Source organism: Silurus meridionalis, chromosome 18, assembly GCF_014805685.1.
Source record: "Silurus meridionalis isolate SWU-2019-XX chromosome 18, ASM1480568v1, whole genome shotgun sequence".
Taxonomy (NCBI): Eukaryota; Metazoa; Chordata; class Actinopteri; order Siluriformes; family Siluridae; genus Silurus; species Silurus meridionalis.
Window position 1 is genome coordinate 1,280,318 of NC_060901.1, and position 8,434 is coordinate 1,288,751.

Sequence of the window (8,434 nt, forward strand, 5' to 3'; positions counted from 1 at the left end):
TACTTAGCTGTTTAAAATACTCCCTCCATCCAAGGATTTGTAGCCAATCGCTACAAATCCTTTTCTCCTTCCTTAGTGTGCAACTTCTCCTACAGCTCCTCATATGCCTTTTTCCAGAGTGATGGTATAAATACAGTTTTTTTGTCATTCTAAATGAATCACTCTGTGAATCTTCTTTTGACTCCTCTGCTGTGCCTGAGGAAATATCTGAGATGTTAGCAGGAAGCGTTTTGCTCCGAGTCTCGGGGTATTGGAGCAGAAGGTCACTGCTATGAATCTGTCTAAAATAAGGACTGCAGTGTTTCCAAAACCTTCTTCAAAACCTCAGTATCTTCCATGTTCCTGAACAGCGAGTGCTGTTTTTCCGGATACACACACTCAGGATCCTCGTCTCCTAATAACACGATTGATTTCTTCGCTAGCGTTTTATCTAATGTCAGTTCCTTCTCAGAACACGTTTCCTCTCCTGCTTAGGCAGCATTCCTCCATCCCGTTCATTTTTCACCCTCTTCTCCCTGCTCCCTCCTCCTCCCCCTCCTCCCCAGCGTGGACTGCACTGTTTTTATATGCTTTGTGCTGGAGGCTTCTGATGGTGAGCGTTTTCCTTGAGAGCAGCTTGGATATTTTTGCCAAAGCCACAGCAGATTGAGGAGAGCCTTTTGTTCTCTATTAGAGTCTGGCAAGTGTTCATTAGCAGCCGCAGATGTTAGCGTTAGCATTAGTTTCTCGTTTTTGTAGCCAGCAATATTCTGATCCTAAATCCGATTATTGTCTTTGGAGAGATTTCAGGTTGAAAAGGGAATATATAATAAATAAAATATAAGTATAATAGCAGTATTATGATGTGCTGAATGTATCCATCATAAAGAACAACATTTACATTTGATTTCCAGTACGTTCTCATTAACTCTCACGCTCTCATATTCCTGACTGTTTCCAACACTCAGTTCTGCTCAGATGGTTCTCAGATTAAAATTAGCACTAAAGATTTTATCATCTGAAATGTAACTAAATCTAAACGCCATCATACATTTAGTGTTATTCATTTCGGATTTATCAACAAAACAGGAAAATATTAAAAAGTAAAGCTAAAATTAAGGGCAGGAACTGATTGGTTACAATAACATTCAGGCAGGAACTATCTTTAGATCTTTTCAATAACACTGGGGGATTTGATTGGTTCCACATATCATCATTAAGGATCTGATTGGTCACATTCTCATTGGGGTTGGGATCTAATTAGTTATATCCTTATTAAGGGATTTACATTTTGATTGCTTACAATAGCATTGAGGTGGAAACTGGGATTATATTAACATAATAGACAAGACCTGCATGCTTAGAGTTGCATTAGGGGAAGGAACTACATTTTGATTGGTTACAATAACATGAGAGATGGAAACTGATTGGTTACAATAAAATTGGGGCAGGAACCAACTTTTAATTAGTGATGTGAGATTGAGGGATGGGATCTAAAAAAAAAAATAAAATAAAAAAATAATAATTTCCTTGATATTTAATAAAATTAAAATTTTATTTTTGATCAGATTGAACAGATCTACAGCAAACACGCCTCATTTTCCAATAAAATATGTGAAAGTCTTGAAGACATTCCTCCTGCACTGTTTCCATATGTGTATGTGTGTGTGTGTGTGTGTGTGTGTGTGTGTGTGTGTGTAGTTAATGGCTTTCGTATGGCTGAACCGCTCGGGCTCGGCTGATTTCCTGGCGGAGGATGAAAGTCGGTTCCTCGTCCAGCTCTCACTTCATACACAGTGCTGAAAAGTGGGGACCTGAGTACCAGGGAAATGAGAGAACTTCTTCTCTAGTTGTTGTTTTTGGATTGGGTCATGTCCTGGTTGGTTAATTGCATTTCTCAATCCTGCTCACACCCACACACACACACACACACACCTGATTTACCTTAGCAGCATAGTAACACTCTATAAGGCATGTGTTAGAGCAGCAAACAACATTAAATACACACACACACACACACACACACACACACACACACACAGAGACCACCCCACACACACACACACACACACTCTCTAACACAGCTCCTGAAGTGTGTGTTAATGAGCTGCTGAGTGGAGTCAGGTGTGTTAGGGAAGGAAAATAAAGTGCACTACACCGTGCTGTTGTTGGAACGTGACCTGTACTTGTTGATTAAAACTGAGTCGAGTTTATTTGTCCGTGAAACATTTTGGAAACAAGGTCTGAGTCGCAGCTCCTATTGCTTTGTACAGTGTGTATAATGTGTAGTGTGTACAGTTTGTCGTGTGTACGGTGTATAGTGTGTACAGAATGCACAGTGTGTACGGTGTGTACGGTGCGTACGGTGTACAGTGTGTATGGTGTGTACCATGTGTACAGTGTGAACAGTGTGAATTATGTGTACAGAGTGTACGGTGTGTACGGTGTGTACAGAGTGTATGGTGTGTACGGTGTACAGTGTGTATGGTGTGTACCATGTGTATAGTGTGAACAGTGTGAATTATGTGTACAGAGTGTACGGTGTGTACAGTGTGTACAGTGTGTATGGTGTGTACCATGTGTATAGTGTGAACAGTGTGAATTATGTGTACAGTGTGTACAGTGTGTACAATGTGTACAGTATGTACAGAGTGGATGGTGTGTATGCTGTACAGTATGTACAGTGTGTACGGTGTACAGTGTGTACGGAGTATATGGTGTGTACGGTGTACAGTATGTACGGTTTGTACAGTGTGTACGGTGTTTACAGTGTGTACGGTGTGTACAGAGTATATGGTGTGTACGGTGTACAGTGTGTATGGTGTGTACAGTGTGTACGGTGTACAGTATGTATGGTGTACAGTGTGTACGGTGTGTACAGTGTGTATGGTGTGTACGGAGTGTATGGTGTACGGTATGTACGTTGTGTACAGTGTGTAGAGTGTGTATGGTGTGTACGGTGTGTACAGTGTGTATGGAGTGTACGGTGTGTATGGTGTACAGTGTGTACGGTGTGTGCAGTGTGTACAGAGTGTATGGTGTGTATGCTGTACGGTGTGTACGGTGTGTACAGAGTATATGGTGTGTACGGTGTACAGTATGTACGGTGTACAGTATGTACGGTGTGTACGGTGTGTACGGAGTGTATGGTGTACAGTATGTACGGTGTATGGTGTGTACACTGTGTACGGTGTGTGCGGAGTGTATGGTGTGTACGGTGTACAGTATGTACGGTGTGTACAGTGTGTAGAGTGTGTATGGAGTATACGGTGTGTACGGTGTTCAGTGTGTGCGGTGTGTACAGTGTGTATGGATTGTACGGTGTGTACGGTGTACAGTGTGTATGGTGTGTACGGTGTATAGTGTGTTCGGTGTGTATGGAGTGTACGGTGTGTGTGGTGTACCCAGTGTACGGTGTGTACAGTGTGTACGGTGTGTACAGAGTGTACAGTGTACAGTGTGTATGGTGTACAGTGTGTACGGTGTGTACAGTGTGTATGGTGTGTACTGTGTACAGTGTGTATGGTGTGTACAGTGTGTATGGAGTGTACGGTGTGTGCGGTGTACCGTGTGTACAGTGTGCAGTGTGTACAGTGTGTACAGTGTGTACAGTGTGTACGGTGTGTATGGTGTGTACGATGTACAGTGTGTATGGTGTGTACAGTGTGTACAGTGCACAGTTTGTACAGTGTACAGTGTGTATGGTGTGTACAGTGTGTACGGTGTGTACAGTGTGTACGGTGTACAGTGTGTTCATACATGATTCATTCTGGCATGTTGAAGAGGTTGTTGTGTTGATGGTTAATGAAGAGTTAATGGTGGATAATTTGATTTGTATAAAATAAAACCTCACAAAGCAACTGTTTTTGGCTTTTCCTCAGCATTTGTTTTGGTGTTGAAGACTTGTGCATCTTTGAGCCTACGTTGAACATGAGTCACAAATGCTGTGTGTTGTTGACTTTGATGTTGTAATGGAGGAGTTTTTGCAGTAATGTATCTATAATTTTACTCAAGTTGGATTTTCAGGTTCTCTTTAAACCTGTTGTGCGCTGCATCAACTGCTGTTCTACACACTGAATAACGGTGTAAATTTCGTGCTGTTTAACTGATCTGCTCTTATTAATGTGATAGTGGCAATGCAAAGCCACTGATAACACAAACGTTTGTACGCCCACCCCTAACAAAATAATTTTTTGTAGCTACCTGAATTTTTGGGGAAAAATCAAGTGTTTGTAAGGAAGTTTAAAGTTTGACACAATCTCGGATAAACCTGAAACCTTCTTACCATATTTACATTTATGGTATTTGGAAGAAGCCCTTATCCTAAACAACTTATAAAAGTAAAAAATAATGCTCTAATATTCTGCTGTAATATTTTTCCTCACTTTTTCTCTCTCATTCCTTTCCTCTTTCTCCTTCCTTCTATCGCTTTCAACTCTTTATAAAAAAAATAAAAAAATAAAAATAAAAAACCTCTGATCCTGATTGGCCCGTATTGTCACTGTGTAAAATAAATGGCCCTCATTTTTACTGGGCCATAAACACTGTATCCATGGCAACCGCCATAAACATCACTTGGTGCTTGGTGTTTATTTCTGCATCCGCATGGCAGTGCTACACAACAACAACAACAACAGATTTTACATACTGAAAAGATGACAGTTTACGGGTGGTCATATAAGTAACCATGCCAATGGCGCTGTCCTAGTGCTCAGGTGGCATGTGGGCGGAGTCAGATTATAAGGTAACTCAGTGACTGAGTTTCACCTCGTGCTGATCTTTATTTCATATTATCCAATTTGGAGGAGCACACACACACACACACACACACACACACACACACACACACACACACACACACACACACCTATTTCTCCATCCAAAGCCACTGACTGTGTGTAGCACATTCCAATCATGTGCCAAGCCATTGACCATGCACACACACACACACACACACACACACACACACACACACACACACACACACTTAAGTGTACGTTTCCTCCCTCTGCGTAATGAGAGATTCTCCAACAGCGGCAACTCAGCACTTTTACCCACAAATAAATAAACGCAGAAGTGTGTTTTCCGGCCACGGGCTGAATTGAAACCAGTGTTGTGGCTGTGTGTGTGTGTGTGTGTGTGTGTGTGTGTGTGTGTGTGTGTGTGGTCACGGCTCTTGGTTGGTTTGTAGCTGAATCGTCAGCAGCAGTAATAAATCACTGATCAGAAATCTGTTCTTAAACTTCTTGTTAAATAACACAATTACACACATATACACTAAGCACAATTACACAACGCTGCACAATTACAGGCACACACTTACAAATGCACACACTTCACAATTATATAATGCTGCACAATTATGCACAAACACACACACAAATACACGCGCTACACAATTACATACATATACACAATACGCTACACAATTACATACATATACACTCTACATAATTGCACAATGTTGCACAAATACACACAATAAACTCGCTACACAATTAAACGCGCTACACAATTACACACACACTACACAATTACACACGACTTTAAGTAATGATCTACAGCTACTGTGGTGCATGTGTGTGTGTGGGTGGGGGAATAAAAAAGATCTTTCAGAATAAATATTTTAAGAATGGAATAAAAACAGAGAGAGAGAGAAAGAGAAATTGTGATAAAGAGAAGTAAAAACACAACACACACATTCACACACGTATTTTGTAACTGTGTATTGATTATTATTAAGTGTGTGTAAAAAAAATTTATGTACACTTGTGAGTACTGCTGTGTGTACAATGTTGGTTGTGTGTATAGTTGTGTGTCGTATATGTTATTTCTAAACCCAAACACACAGATTAGTAAAATCGCACGACTTCCTGAAGCCTTGTGTCTGATCTCCCCCACACTCCACTACTGCCTACTTCTATTCACGGTGTCCACGGCAGGGACAAGCGTACATACAGCGAGAGACAAGCGTACATACAGCAAGAGACAAGCGTACATACAGCGAGAGAAAAGCGTACATACAGCAGGAGACAAGCGTCCATACAGCGAGAGACAAGCGTCCATACAGCGAGAGACAAGCGTTCATACAGCGAGAGACAAGCGTACATACAGCGAGAGACAAGCGTCCATACAGCGAGAGACAAGCGTCCATACAGCGAGAGACAAGCGTCCATACAGCGAGAGACAAGCGTATATACAGCGAGAGACAAGCGTATATACAGCGAGAGACAAGCGCCCATACAGCGAGAGACAAGCGTCCATACAGCGAGAGACAAGCGTCCATACAGAGAGACAAGCGTACATACAGCGAGAGACAAGCGTACATACAGCGAGAGACAAGCGTTCATACAGCGAGAGACAAGCGTACATACAGCGAGAGACAAGCGTCCATACAGAGAGAGACAAGCGTCCATACAGCGAGACAAGCGTCCATACAGCGAGACAAGCGCCCATACAGCGAGAGACAAGCGTATACAGCGAGGGACAAGCGTACATACAGCGAGACAAGCGTACATACAGCAAGAGACAAGCGTACATACAGCGAGAGAAAAGCGTACATACAGCAGGAGACAAGCGTCCATACAGCGAGAGACAAGCGTCCATACAGCGAGAGACAAGCGTTCATACAGCGAGACAAGCGTACATACAGCGAGAGACAGCGTCCATACAGCGAGAGAGACAAGCGTCCACAGCGAGAGACAAGCGTCCATACAGCGAGAGACAAGCGTACATACAGCGAGAGACAAGCGTACATACAGCGAGAGACAAGCGTCCATACAGCGAGAGACAAGCGTCCATACAGCGAGAGACAAGCGTCCATACAGCGAGAGACATGCGTTCACACAGCGAGAGACAAGCGTACATACAGCGAGAGACAAGCGTACATACAGCGAGAGACAAGCGTTCATACAGCGAGACATGCGTTCACACAGCGAGACAAGCGTACATACAGCGAGAGACAAGCATCCATACAGAGAGAGACAAGCGTCCATACAGCGAGAGACAAGCGTCCATACAGCGAGAGACAAGCGTCCATACAGCGAGACAAGCGTATACAGCGAGACAAGCGTACATACAGCGAGAGACAAGCGTATACAGCGAGAGACAAGCGTCATACAGCGAGAGACAAGCGCCCATACAGCGAGAGACAAGCGTTCACACAGCGAGACAAGCGTACATACAGCGAGAGACAAGCGTACATACAGCGAGACAAGCGTCATACAGCGAGAGACAAGCGTTCACACAGCGAGAGACAAGCATACATACAGCGAGAGACAAGCGTTCATAAAGCTATCTACTGATTTTATATACAGTATATATATATATATATATATATATATATATATATATATATATATATATATATATATAGTATATAAAATAAAGAATGTGCTATGAAGGAGAGAGAGAGAGAGAGAGAGAGAGAGAGAGAGAGAGGAAGGGTAAGAGGGACAGTTAGAAAGGCAGAGGGAGACGGTGATTCATGCTACAGGAGAAACTAAACGGGATGAGTATATCCATACTTTTGGCAGAGATGCTACGCTAAACATGAGCATAACAGTAGTGTTTGCTAATTATGGTAATGTAGCAGTGACAGAGATGAACGAGCTGACTGTGTCCTTAACGCATATACGGCTGTGTCCTAAATCTGTGTTTACTACATCATACCCCCAACATTCTCTCTCTCTCTCTCTCTCTCTCTCTCTCTCTCTCTCTCTCTCTCCTTTTGATCTGATTATTGCTTTCAGTAACATGACTCTCAGGAAAACTCTAATTTTCTTATTTAGTTTTAATATATATATATATATATATTGTATTTTATTATTTTTATTTATTATCACACTATCATGTAGAAGATCATGTAAAGATCATGTGAAGACCTGTTTTGGATAAAACTTTAAAAAGTGAAATATAGCGGTATGTGTTGACGGGGATTGGTTTAATTTTTATGTTTACACTATGGGGACAGAGCCGCTAACACACACTACATCTCCACATCACTCACATTAACTAGTATTATAAGATATATAGTTTTACTGCCATGCTGTGTTTCCAGTTCAGCAATGATCTCTCTCTAAAACTGATTTCCCTCTCACTCTTTCCTTTTTATCTGTTTGCTTTTTCTTTAATAGCTGTGATGTGATGCTTCTGACTGAATACATGTGTGTGAACTTTTCTATTAAATCAAACATGGATTCAGTTACAATCAACATGTAGAACGGGTTACTGTACATTCCGAGCAGATTTAGAACTGGCTAATCTTTGACTTGTGTGTGACTAACACACACACACACACACACACACACACACACACACACACACACACACAAAAAAATATTGGCCTTCTGTGTCTCTGTAATGCTCTGTGTAAAACCTCTACCTCGTCCATGACTTCCTCTTCACTTCCTTATTTGGACTTGTGCTTCCTTCTGGCTCTGTTTTCAGAGTGTGT